The following is a 15,203-nucleotide window of genomic DNA, read 5'->3' as shown; positions in this document are numbered from 1 at the left end:
CTGAATAGTTATCAGTAAAATTTTAATTCTTACTTTATTCATTTTTTGCCTGTTTTTTGAAGTATAGTGCACAAAGATTAATATACATTATTCTCAAGTGTGCACCTCAGTGAATTTTCTATATGCAAAAACACTTATGTAATTTCCAAGATCTCAGAAGAATTCCTTCTATTGTTATCCAGGCAATGCTTGTCTGAGAGTCTGAGAGTAGGGTGACAGCATGATTGGATGAGGACTCTCTTCTGGGGCAAAGGCTTCTCCTTGTCTTTTGTCCTCACATGGTGGAAGGGAGCTAGGGAGCTCTGTGAGATCTCTTTTATACGAGCACTAATCCCATTCATGAGGTCTCTACCCTCATGACCAAATCAATTCCCCAAAAACCTACTAAATATCATCACCTTTGGGGGTTAAGATTTCAACATATGAATTTTGAGAGGACACAAACATTCAAACCATAGCAATGCCTCACTCCAAGAGAAAATTGCTTTAAGAGCTTAAAAATATGAATCAATTTTACCTGTCCTTGAACTTAATATGAATTCAGTAATAAGTCCATTTTCCTTTGTGCTTGATTTCTTTCTCATCATTATTTCCATGTTATTCAACAATTTTTTGCCATGGTGCAGGAGTTGATTTATTGTCATTATTTTGTAACAACCCATTATATAAATAAACCACAATATGTTTATTCAGCTGTTGACATACATATGGGTTGTTTCCAGTATTTGGATACCCTATAAAAGCTGTTATAAATTATTTTTTGGTGAGCAACTGTATTCATTTCTTTTCATTGCATACATAAGAGTTGAAATACTTGGCTCATGGGGAAAATATATAATTATACCTATTATTAGTATGTGCTGTCAATTTTCTCTAAAATAGGTTTAAACTTTATATCACCATAAACAAGGTAGGATATTATCTAGTTTATTTCTTGATATGGTTCTAAGTTAAATGTTTACATTTTCCTGAAAACTAACAATATTAAATACGTCATGTGCTTATTGGTCATTTGTCATCTTTTTTGAAATGTCTATTCAACTGTTTTGCCCTTTTGTTAGACTTCATTTCTCAAACTTTTCTTAATAACATCTTTTAAACATAAAGATTATATATTTTTTTAATTCTAATACATCAACGTTTCTTTTTTTTGTGTGTGTTTGGCATTCTATCAAAAAAGACTATCTCAAGGTTACAAAGATTTTCTTCTACATTTTCACTTTATATTTGAGCAATTATCTGGTTTTTGAGTTAATTTTTTATAAGATCTGAGGGTAAGAGTTTCTGCTTTGCTTTTTCTTTTAACATGTAGATATTCAGTTATTCCAACCATTTGTGGAAAAGATTTTCTTTTTCTCCTTTAATTGCCTTGGCACCTTTGTGAGAAATCTCTGTAGGTCTATTGTGGATACTGTATTCTAGTAATCCATCTATCTATCCTTCTATAGTTCCACATTGGCTTTATTGTAGTTTTATATTAAGATTTAAAATCAGGTGGTGAATCCTCTAATGTTATTATTCTTTTTTACCATCATATTGGCTCTTCTGTGTTCTTTTTATTTCAATATGCATTTCAAAATCAGCTTAATAAGTGGGGAATAAAGACTAAAGATAAAGTATCTGTATATAAGTACTATATTTTAGTTGTTAAAGTTATTTTAAATAGGGTATGGATAGCATTCTGAAACAAGTACAAGTTTATATTAGCACTGAACAAATAACCAAAAGAATGGCGGATGGTTTCTCATTATTGGAGTAGGAGGTTATAGATAAATAAGAGGGGAGGTTCAAATAAGGCGTATGATACTGGATGAGAGTTGCAGAATTTAGTATGAACACATGTCATATATATATATAATTTTAATATTTAGTTATTTATTTACATAATATTTATATGTTTTTGTACACACATATATTTTCTGTCTATCCAGTACAATGCTCAGAGTTATCCTTGTCACATTCCTGATCTCAGAGGAACATAATTCAATCTTTTACAATTAAGTGTAATGACAGTTATAGGATTTTTCAGATGTCTTCAAAATGTTTGCAAATATATCTTTTAATATATTGATTCAGTACATTAATATTTGAGGGGTTTCCTGTCTGTGCTTATGAAGGATATTGTATTTTTTATTATATTTTGTTATATTTTCACTCTAGTTACACTGGCCTAATTACATAAGTTCTGCCTCTCTATTTTCTGAAATATATGCTTCTTCAACAACTCTACATTGTGTTTATACTTTTTCCGTTTATCTGTTTTTTATTCAGCTAGGTTTATTCCCCTGTGTAACTGACATTTGGTATATAAAAGAACCACAGAGACTCCTAATGGTATCTTCCAAGAGATTGTAGGTTCTAGAAAGGACTCTAGCAAGGAAAGGTTTTTTTTTTTTTTTTCCCTTCTCTTAAATTTTAGTCTATCCAGAATTTTTTCATAGTGGAAGCACCATGTATGTGCAATGTACCCTGAAACAGAAGTTCTACTTACCTTCACTCTCAACCTCTTTTTCTCTTTCACATTTTTTTTTTTTTTTTTTTTTGCGGTATGCGGGCCTCTCACTGTTGTGGCCTCTCCCGTTGCAGAGTACAGGCTCCGGACGCGCAGGCTCAGCGGCCATGGCTCACGGGCCCAGCCGCTCCGCGGCATGTGGGATCCTCCCAGACCGGGGCACGAACCCGTGTCCCCTGCATCAGCAGGCGGACTCTCAACCACTGCGCCACCAGGGAAGCCCCACATTTTTATTTTGCCTTTTTCTCCACCAAGTTTAAATTATTTCAGAGCTAGTGTTTCTCATATGAAATTCTCTTTTTACAGTATTGACATCACCTCCAATATTTGCCTCCTCTTTTTCACAACATAGATTTTTCAGGTTATTTTATTTAAAAAGTATCCATAATTTCAAAATTACCCAGTTATCATTTGCTGGTGAGCTAGGTCTCTTACAAGTTACTCAGCCATAACAAAAACAGCACTATATTTATTTGAAATACTTTAGAAGCTATTTGTTAATAATATTTTATCTAATGAAATTTATTTCTAGGACTGGTTATCCTAGAATGATCTTGAAAGGTTAAACTATTCTACTCACTATAGACTGATTTTCATATAAATCTCATTATTGAGCACATTAACCATATCATTTTAGATCTCAGGGATCTCATTAGCAGAATTAGTTGATAATCTGATCATATTTCAAGGTAGTCCAGAGACTTTATGAATGTCACTGCTCTCTGAGATAAGTTTTGGCTAAATTTCTAGATAAGTAAAGAACTGTAAATGAGAGTGTCACTGGGGATAAGGAATATCAATATACCTGCACTCATATAATGAAAATAAATGTGCATAGAGAAAATCTAGCTATACACATAAAGTTTTGTTAAGAAATAAATGACTTTACATTATCATCAGATATATTTTAAGGAAAATTCCAACACATGGAAATATAGATTCCAAGATATACTCTATCAAATCCTTAACTTTATTGGAATAACAACTGTTCCTATATCTATGAATTATTTTTTAAAGTGTCACAGTACCTCTCAGATTATCTGTGGGTAATTTCAAAAACAATGAAAAAAGGAAAGAACATATTGGAACACATTTTTAACCAAACTTGCATTGGGTTATAAAGATAATCAAGAAATTGATCTGTAAAAGGGCTGATATAATACATAAATATTAGTTCAAAAAAGGTGAGACTACTCTGAGCTATACAAGGAAATATAAAACCCTTAATAAAGAGACAGTGTCTACCAAAAAGTAGCATAAAATATAATATTCCTGCCTATGGTTTAGCTCCCTGAGAAGAAGGAAGTAACTCAATCACCTCTTTAACATCTTATGATTTTTGACAAGAAAAAAAAAGTGTTTGATTCTGTAGTATTTTGAGTTTATGTATGTATTGTTTATGTAATGGTTTTGTATTTTACATATACCATATTTTATCATTTTTATATATAAGAATAAATCAGAATGATCATTTTTATATCCAAAGATTTCTTAAAAAATATTTTTACTGTTTTTCTACACTCAAACATATGCATTGGCATCATTCTATATAACATATTTTAAATATTTAAATAAGGAAATCATGTTACATAAATGGAAAATATGATCAAAGTTCTTTTGTCTGATTGATTATGTTTCTGAAAGCTATTGCTATCATAGGGAGGCAGCTGACAAATCCCAGTTTTTCTTCATTTTTCTAATAAAACAATTAAGAACCAAGTAAAGTGTTCAGAATATAAAGGAATCATCTTCAATGATTCAAAGAAATGAAAAGTGATCTCATGTTCTTGGATTAGAATAATTAATATTGTTAAAATGACCATACTACCCAAAGCAATCTACAGATGTAATGTGATCCCTGTTAAATTACCCATGACTTTTTTCACAGAGGGAGAACAAATAAGCCTAAAATATATATGGAACCATAAAAGATACAGAACTGACAAAGCAATACTGAGGAAAAAGAACAAAGCAGGAGGCATAACTCTCCCAGACTTCAGACAATACTACAAAGTGACAGTAATCAAAACAGTGTGGTATTGGCACAAAAACAGACATATGATTGATGGAACAGAATAGAGAGTCCAGAAATAAACCCCCACACCTCCAGTCAATTAATTTTTGACAAAGGAGGCAAGAATATATAGTGCAGAAAAGACCATCACTTTAGCAAGTGGTGTTGGGAAAATTGGACAGCCACATGTAAACCAATGAAGTTAGAACACATCCTCACACCATACACAAAAATGAATTCAAAATGAATTAAAGGCTGAAATATAGATATGACACCATAAAACTCATAGAAGAGAACATAGGCAAAATATTCTCTGACATAAATCAAACCAATGTTTTCTCTGGTCAGTCTCCCAAAGCAAAATAAATAAAAGCCAAAATAAACAAATGGGACCTAATCAAACTTACAAGCTTTTGTACCACAATGGAAACCATAAACAAAACAAAAAGTCTACAAGCTGGGAGAAAATATTTGCAAATTATGCAAATGTAAAGGGCTTAATTTCCAAAATATACAAATGGCTCATACAACTCAACAACAACCAAAAAACACAGTTGAAAAATGGACAGAATACCTAAAGAGACATTTCTCCAAAGAAGACATACAGAAGGCTAACAGACACATGAAAGGATGCTCAACATCATTAATTATTAGAGAAATGCAAATCAAAACTACAATGAGAGTCAGCTCTACCCACCACCAGTCCCTCCCATCAGGAAACTTGCACAAGCCTCTTAGATAGACTCATCCACCAGAGGGCAGACAGCAGAAGCAAGAAGAACTACAATCCTGCAGCCTGTGGAACAAAAACTGCATTCACAGAAAGATAAGATGAAAAGGTAGAGGGCTATGTACCAGATGAAGGAACAAGATAAAACCCCAGGAAAACAACTAAATGAAGTGGAGATAGGCAACCTTCCAGAAAAGGAATTCAGAATAATGATAGTGAAGATGATCCAGGACCTCGGAAAAAGAATGGAGGCAAAGATCGAAAAGATGCAAGAAATGTTTAACAAAGACCTGGAAGAACTAAAGAACAAACAAACAGAGATGAACAATACAATAACTGAAATGAAAACTACACTAGAAGGAATCAATAGCAGAATAACTGAGACAGAGGAATAGATAAGTGACCTGGAAGACAGAATGGTGTAACTCACTGCTGCAGAATAGAATAAAAAAAAAAGAATGAAAAGAAATGAAGACAGCCTAAGAGACCTCTGGGACAACATTAAACACAACAACATTCGCATTACAGGGGTCCCAGAAGGAGAAGAGAGAGAGAAAGGACCAGAGAAAATATTTGAAGGATTATTGTCGACAACATCCCTAACATGGGAAAGGAAATAGGCACCCAAGTCCAGGAAGCTCAGAGAGTCCCATACAGGGTAAACCCAAGGAGAAACACGCCAAGACACATAATAATCAAACTGGCAAAAATTAAAGACAAAGAAAAATTATTGAAAGCAGCAAGGGACAAATGACAAATAACATACAAGGGAACTCCCATAAAGTTAACAGCTGATTTCTCAGCAGAAACTCTACAAGCCAGAAGGGAGTGGCATGATATACTTAAAATGATGAAAGGAGAGAACCTACAAACAAGATTACTCTGCCTAGGGCTTCTCTGGTGGCACAGTGGTCGAGAGTACCCCTGCCAATGCAGGGGTCGTGGGTTCGTGCCCCGGTCCGGGAAGATCCCACATGCTACAGAGCAGCTGGGCTCATGAGCCATGGCTGCTGAGCTTGCGCGTCTGGAGCCTGTGCTCCACAACGGGAGAGGCCACAACAGTGAGAGGCTTGCATACCACACACACACACACAAAAGATTACTCATTCAGATTCGATGGAAAAATCAAAAGCCTTACAGACAAGCAAAAGCTAAGAGAATTTGGCACCACCGAACCAACTCTACAACAAAGGCTAAAGGAACTTCTCTAAGTGGGAAACACAAGAAAAGGACCTACAAAATCAAACCCAAAACAATTAAGAAATGGTCATAGGAAAATACATATCAATAATTACCTTAAACGTGAATGGATTAAATGCTCCAACAAAAAGACACAGGCTTGCTGAATGGCCACAAAAACAAGACCCATATATATGCTGTCTACAAGAGACCCACTTCAGACCTAGGGACACATACAGACTGAAAGTGAGGGGATGGAAAAAGATATTCCATGCAAATGGAAATCAAAAGAAACCTGGAGTAGCAATATTCATATCAGATAAAATAGACTTTAAAATAAAGAATGTTATAAGAGACAATGAAGGACACTACCTAATGATCAAGGGACCAATCCAAGAAGAAGATTTAAAAATTATAAATATATATGCACCAAACATAGGAGCACCTCAATACATAAGGCAATTGCTGACAGCTATAAAAGAGGATTCTCCAATATATGCAAATCAATCTGATACACCATAGTAACAAATTGAAGAAAAACAATATGATCATCTCAATAGATGCAGAAAAAGCTTTTGACAAAATTCAACACCCACTTATGATAAAAACTCTCCAGAAAGTGGGCATAGAGGGAACATACCTCAATATCATAAAGGCCATATATGACAAACCCACAGCCAACATCATTCTCAATGGTGAAAAACTGAAAGCATTTCCTCTAAGACCAGGAACAAGACAAGGATGTCCACTCTCACCACTATTATTCAACATAGTCTTGGAAGTCCTAGCCATGGCAATCAGAGAAGAAAAAGAAATAAAAGGAATACAAATTGGAAAAGAAGAAGTAAAGCTGTCACTGTTTGCAGATGACATGATACTATACACAGAGAATCCTAAAGATGCCACCAGAAGACTACTAGAATTAGAGTTAATCAATGAATTTGGTAAAGTTTCAGGATACAAAATTAATGCACAGAAATCTCTTTCATTCCTATACACTAATGATGAAAAATCTGAAAGAGAAATAAGGAAACACTCCCATTTACCACTGCAACAAAAAGAATAAAATACCTAGGAATAAACCTACCTAGGGAGACAAAAGACCTGTATGCAGGAAACTATAAGACACTGATGAAAGAAATTAAAGATGATACTAACAGATGGAGAGATATATACTATGTCCTTGGATTGGAAGAATCAATATTGTGAAAATGACTATACTACCCAAAGCAATCTACAGATTCAATGCAATCCCTGTCAAATTACCAGTGGCATTTTTTACAGAACTAGAACAAAAAATCTTAAAATTTGTATGGAGACAAAAAAGACCCCGAATAGCCAAAACAGTCTTGAGGGAAAAATGTGGAGCTAGGGGAATCAGACTCCAGACTATACTACAAAGCTACAGTAATCAAGATAATATGGTACTGGCCCAAAAACAGAAATATAGATCAATGGAACAAGATAGAAAGCCCAGAGATAACCCATGCACCTATGGTCAACTAATCTATGACAAAGGAGGCAAGGATATACAGTAGAGAAAAGACAGTCTCTTTAATAAGTGGTGCTGGGAAAACTGGACAGCTACATGTAAAAGAATGAAATTAGAACACTCCCTAACACCATACACAAAAATAAACTCAAAATGGATTAGAGACCTAAATGTAAGACCAGACACTATAAAACTATTAGGAAAAACATAGGAAGAACACTCTTTGACATAAATCACAGCAAGATCTTTTTTGATCCACCTTCTAGAGTAATGGAAATAAAAACAAAAATAAACAAATGAGACCTAATGAAACTTCAGAACTTTTGCACAACAAAGGAAACCATATACAAGATGAAAAGACAGCCCTCAGAATGGGAGAAAATATTTGCAAATGAATCAATGGAAAATGCATTAATCTCCAAAATATATAAACAGCTCATGCAGCTCAATATTAAAGAAACAAACAACCCAATACAAAAATGGGCAGAAGACCTAAATAGACTTTTCTCCAAAGAAGACAAACAGGTGGCCAAGAAGCACTTGAAAAGTTGCTCAACATCACTAATTATTAGAGAAATGCAAATCAAAACTACAATGAGGTACCACTTCACACCAGTCAGAATGGCCATCATTAAAAAAATCTATAAATAAGGAATGTTGGAGAGTGTGTGGAGGAAAGGGAACCCTCCCACATTGTTGGTGGAAATGTAAATTAGTGTAGCCAGTATGGAAAGTAGTATGGAGGTCCTCAAAAACTAAAACTAGAATTTCCATGTGATCCAGAAATCCCACTCCTGGGCATATATCCAGACAAAACTGTTGTAGAGATGTGGGTGGACTTAGAGAGTGTCACACAGAGTGAAGTAAATCAGAAAGAGAAAAACAAATATATATTAATGCATATATGTGGAATCTAGAAAAATGGTACAGATGAACCTATTTGCAGTGCAGGAATAGAGACACCAGATGTAGAGAACAGATGTGTGGACATGGGGAAGGGGAAGGAGGGTGGGATGAACTGGGAGATTGGGATTGACATATATACACTACCATGTGTAAAATAACTAGCTAGGGGGAACCTGCTGTATACCACAGGGAGCTCAACTCGGTGATCCTTGGTGAACTAGATGAGTGTGATTGGGGTTGGGAGAGAGGTCCAAGAGGGAGGGGTATATGTATACATATAGCTGATTCACTTTGTTGTACAGCAGAAACTAACACAACATCATAAAGCAACTATACCCCAATAAAAAAAGACACATGCACCCCTATGTTCATAAAAGCACTACTCACGATAGCCAAGACATGGAAACAACCTAACTGTCCATCAACATATGACTGGATAAAGAAGATGTGGTACATGTATACAATGGAATACTACTCAGCCATGAAAAATGAAATAATGCCATTTGCAGTAACATGGATTGACTTAGAGATTATCATACTAAGTGAAGTAAGTCAGAAAAATAAAAATACTATATGATATCACTCATATGTGGACTCTAAAATGACACAAATGACCTTACCTATGAAACAGAAACAGACTCACAGAGAACAGCCTTGTGGCTGCCAAGGGGGAGGGGGAGAGATAGATTGAGAGTTTGGGATTAGCAGATGTAAATTAGTATATAGAGACTGGATAAATAACAAGGTCCTACTGTATAGCACAGGGAACTATATTCAATATCCTGTGATAAACCATAATGGAAAAGAATATGAAAAAGAATGTATATATGTATAACTGAATCACTATGCTGTACAGCAGAAATTAACACATTTTAAATCAACTATACTTCAGTAAAATGCAATTTTTTTTTAAAAAAAGGAATCATCTTCAAAAACAAACCCAAAACAAACTCCCAAGCTACACAAATAGATTCACTCTCATATACTTACTCTCTCAGTCCTTCAGGCTGTTATAACAAAATACCACAGACTGGGTGGCTTACAAAAAAATAGAAATCTATTTCTCACAGTTCTGGAATCTAAGGAGTCCAAGATCAAGGTGCCAGTGTAACAACTGCTAAACAAAATCATTCTGATCTCTCTAAAAATTGTGTCTTAAGTAAAGTAAGACACAGTATTATGCTACAGTGAGTGCCACTGAATCTACTTCTTATACCACAAAAAAAGTAATATGTTTTGGGGGAAATTTCTTCTCTCACAGGCAAAAAAATGTTTGTTAATTTACCATAAGTCAACAAATGTCCCAAATAATGGTCAGATATGAGATTCTCATAAGAGGACTTTAGATATTTACATGAACTTTTACATAAATCTGCCTTTTTAGGAAGGAATTATACAGAAAATAAATTGTATGAATATTCAGTAAAAATAACTGTAACAACACTGATTATTTAATGATCTTAATAATTGATTACTAAAATTCACAAAGACTGTTTTTAGGATTTGAATATATTTTTAATCTCAAATAGTCCTATTTTATTTTCCACATGAACACTGGCATTGAGTATTTTCCTAGGTGTTCAATTTCAAAACTCATGATATAGTTATTTTCTCAAAACACCTGCTTTAATATATCATACTAAACATAGTTTAAGAAACAATTTGTTTCCCTTTCTTTCCTTCTTCTTTTATTTCCTTATCCATCAGTGATTGAACAAAGGCTCAGATCAGGTATAGCATTGCTGTAAAATAAAATGCAAAAGAGAGAGTGGCAAAATATGAGGCTAGAAAAGTGGGCAAGGGACAGGTTGTGGAAGATTCTAAATGTTATATCATGGTTGTGAATTATTTTATGGCAATGAGGACCACTTTATTGGTACAGTTGAACCCAGGTGAGAGTACCTTATGTCAGCATTTTTCAGTAGATATACTCATCGATTAAAAAGGAAGAACAAAAACAAGGAAATAAGTTAGGAAGATTTTGCAGTATACCACACAAAAACTAATCCCATTTTTGAATAACAGAAGATATAGAACAGAGTAAAAGAAGGAAATAAGTTTGAAAAGTAAGTGGGAGTTAATACAGTGGAAGTTCAGCACTGATGTGGATGTGGTGTGTTAAGAATTAGAGGTATCAAATATGAATGCTGGGAGAACTGGAAGGAATAGTACTGACATATTTTAAAATAGAAAATATAGGAGCTGAGTGTTTCTGGAAAGAATAAAATTATGGTAGAATGTGGTGTTAAGAAATGATCTCTCATTTTGTATGTCACTCAATATACTAATATAGAATATGAAATTCTGAAAATTAGATTCATACATGAAAGATATATTTTTTCTATTTTTTGCTATTTTCATAAAAATAAGATATAACTTATAAAGTCTTATGTTACCAGAATATGAAGCATTAATCAGTTTAAAGAAGCTTGCACATATATGTTTATATGGTAAACACAGTGATATTCATCTTGAAGAGTGTACCATTCTCAAGGGATCAGGTGGTGTGGGCTAAGGATTGGGAAATCTGAAACATTGGAAAGGGGCAGAATCAAATGAGAGGTAAATGTGGTTAAAGTGTCTTAAGTCTCTGGTATTTTCTGGAATGACAAAAGTGTAAAATTGTGAATTAATATTAGTCTTTACTAAATCAAGGATGAAAGCTTTAATTTCTAGAAAATTACTAAGCATAGAATGGGAAGAGTAAAATGCTAAAAATAATCAAAAATTTCGAGACGTAATGGTTTGCAGATGACATGATACTATATATAGAAAATCCTAAAGATGCCACCAGAAAACTTAGAGCTCATCAGTGAATTCAGTAAAATCGCAGAATACAAAATTAATGTACAGAAATCTGTTGCATTTTTATACACTAACAATGCACTATCAGAAACAGAAATTAAGTAAACAATCCCATTTACAATCATATCAAAAAGAATAAAATGCCTAGAAATAGACCTACCTAAGGAGGTAAAAGACCTATACTCAGAAGACTATGACACTGATGAGAGAAATTAAAGAAGACACAACTGATGGAAAGTTCATGGATTGGAAGAATTAAATTTGTTAAAATGATTGTACTACCCAAGGCAATCTACAGATTCAGTGCAATCCCTATCAAAATATCAAGGACATTTTTCACAGAACTAGAACAAATGATTTAAAAATTTGTATGGAAAAACAAAAGACCCTGAATTGCCAAAGCAATCTTGGAAAGAAGTGCATAGCTGGAGGAATCATGCTCCTTGACTTCCGACTGTACTATAAAGCTACAGTAATCAAAACAGTATAGTACTGGCACCAAAACAGACTCACAGAACAATGGACCAAAATAGAGAGCCCAGAAATAAACCCACTCACTTATGGTCAATTACTCTATGAGAAAGGAAGCAAGAATATACAATAGAGAAAAGAAAATCTCTTCAATAAATGGTTCTGAGAAAACTGCCGAAAACTTGAACATTTTTAACACCATACACAAATTTAACTTGAAATGGATTAATGACATAAATGCAAGACTGGAAACCATAAAACTCCTAGAAGCTATCATCAAAAAGGAATACAAATAACAAACATTGGCAAACATGTGGAGAAAAGGGGAACCTCGTACACTGTACCTGGGAATGTAAATTGGTGCAGCCATAGTGGAAAACAAATTTATGAAAAAAACTTAAAGTAGAACTACCATATGACCCAACAATTCCACCCCTGTGTATATATATGAAAAAAAAAACAAAAACACTAATTAGAAAAGATATATACACCCAAATGTTCATAACAGCATTATTTACAATTGCCAAATATGGAAGTAACCTAAGTGTCCATCAACAGATGAATAAAGATGTGGTATATATACAATGCAATACTAATCAGCCATAAAAATAATTAAATTTTGCCATTTGCAACAACATGGATGGATTTAGAGGGTATTGTGCTAAGTGAAATAAGTTAAGACAGAGAAAGACAAATACTGCATGATGTCACTTATATGTGGAATCTAAAAAAATAAAACAAACTAGTGAGTCTAACAAAAAAAAGAAACAGTCTCACAGATACAGAGAACAAACTAGTGGTTACCAGTGGGGAGAGGGAAGGGACGAGGGGAAAGATAGGGGTAGGAAATTAACAGGTACAAGTTGCTATGTATAAAATATATAAGCTACAAGGATATATTGTACAACACAAGGAGTATAGCCAATGTTTTATAATAATTATAAATTGAGAATAACTTTCAAAAATTATGAATCACTATGTTGTACACCTGAAACTTATATATAATATTGCACATCAACTATATCTCAATTAAAAAAACTAAAAAAAGAATAATAATTTGTGTCCTTAGGTCTTTTACATTCATTTTGGTGTTCATTTATATGACCTTGTAGCACCATGTATCAAATAAAATACACCTGTCATACCTGAGAAAATGAAAAACAAGTTCAAGTCATGAGAAAGTGGGTACCTAGAGCAGGTGGAATGAATTAAAATCACATTGTAAATTAGAAATTATATTAAGTGTAAATGCACTAAATGCTCTAAATATTATTACATTGCTAAATACATGTATGCTGTGAATAATAAATAGATCTAAAGATTTGTTAAGCAGAAAATTTGAATATAAAATAATTGAAATTGATGTTTATAAATATACTATCCAAAGGAAAGCTAATGTTATGATAATACACAGGATATATCAAGAAGATTTAAACTATAGCAAGAGGAGAGTTTATAATGTTGAAAGATTCAATCCATCTATTCTAAACATTTGGCACTTGATAGCATGGTTTCAAAATATATAAAGAAACAACAAAAATAGGAAGAAAGAGGAAAAAAGGTAAGAAAGGAAACCACCAGATAGATTGATTTCAACACACTTCTATCAGAAGTACACAGAACACGCAGACAAAATATCAGTAAAAATATAAAAGATTTGACATTATAAATAAAATTCACCTTATACACAGCTTTGTTGCCCAAATATGCAGTAAAAACTTTTTTCAAGCAAGTAAAACAACACTTTAAAAAATTCAGCATTCTTGACATTGTGGTACCAGTCCCAATATGTATGTGTGTGTGTGATTCTGCACACCAAAAACCAATTCTCTGGACAGTAGATGGGTGTCTTACAATTCAACTTAATTCTGACACAATCCATCTACTTGAGCCAGTATCAGATTTCACAGGTTAAGGGTTTAGTTCTACAAGACCACCCCCCCTTCCACCCCTCCGCACACACATACACACACTTCAGACACCAGACACAAGGCTACATTGTTACCTGTGTTTCTGACTGACAGGCTATAAATCAAAGATCCCCAAGACCCCATCCTCAGGTTTAATGAATTTCCTTGAGTAGCTCACAGAACTCAGAGAAATATTTTACTTAGTAGATCATCAGTTTATTATAAAAGGATGTAACTCAGGAACAGCCAGTCAAAAGAGAAGCATAAGACAAGGCATGGGGAAGTGGCCTGGAGCTTTCATGCCCACTACAGGCATTACATTCTCCCAGCACCTCCATGTTTTCACCAACACAGCTTTCTGAAGCTCATCCTTTTTTGGTTTTTAGGGAGGCTTAATTATGCAGTCATGGTTGATGAACTCATTGGACATCAAATTGACTCTCAGTCCCTCTCCCCTCCCCAGAGGTAGGGTTGGAGGTAGGACTTGAAGCCCCAAACTTCTAATCACATGGTTGGTTCTCTAGGCAACCAGTCCCCATCCTTAGATGGGATCCAAAATTCATTAACATAACAAAAGAAACCTTTATTACCAGTATCACAGGAAATTTCAAGGGTTTTACGTGCTTTATTCCAAAATCCAGGACGAAGACCAAATATATATTTCTTACTATAAATCACAGTATGGCAAGTATAAACTGGATCAAAAAGTAAAAGAAAATAAAGAGTGAAATCATGCAGAATATAGTCACTGATCACACTGCAAATACGCTAAAGTAACAAAAAAGATAACAGCAAATGTACCTAAGGTTGCTTTTAAACATGTAGATTTATAAATAGCCTATAGTCAAAGGAGAAATCATAATATAAATATCATTTTATCTTAGTAATTACAAAACTACTGCATATTAAGACCACGAGAGTGACAGTGATAATTGAGAGTAGCCTTAAATATAGAAAATAGGAGGAAAGTGGCTGAAAAATGTTAATCATCCGTATAAAAAATAGAAAAGAGGATTTTCAATTTAGATGTAGAAATGTTGCAGGAGATCATCATTCTACTCTTACTCTAAAAGCCAAAATGAGCCAGTTAATCTACAGAGCCATAAAGCACACTTCATCCTGTCTGAGGACTGAGGACTCTAAGAAAGGTGACTACAATAAACTCCAGAAAGGGCCTCAGCTTA

This window comes from Mesoplodon bidens (assembly GCF_964165515.1).
Source record: "Mesoplodon bidens genome assembly, chromosome: 16".
NCBI lineage: Eukaryota > Metazoa > Chordata > Mammalia > Artiodactyla > Ziphiidae > Mesoplodon > Mesoplodon bidens.
Note: the sequence above shows the minus strand (reverse complement) of the source record.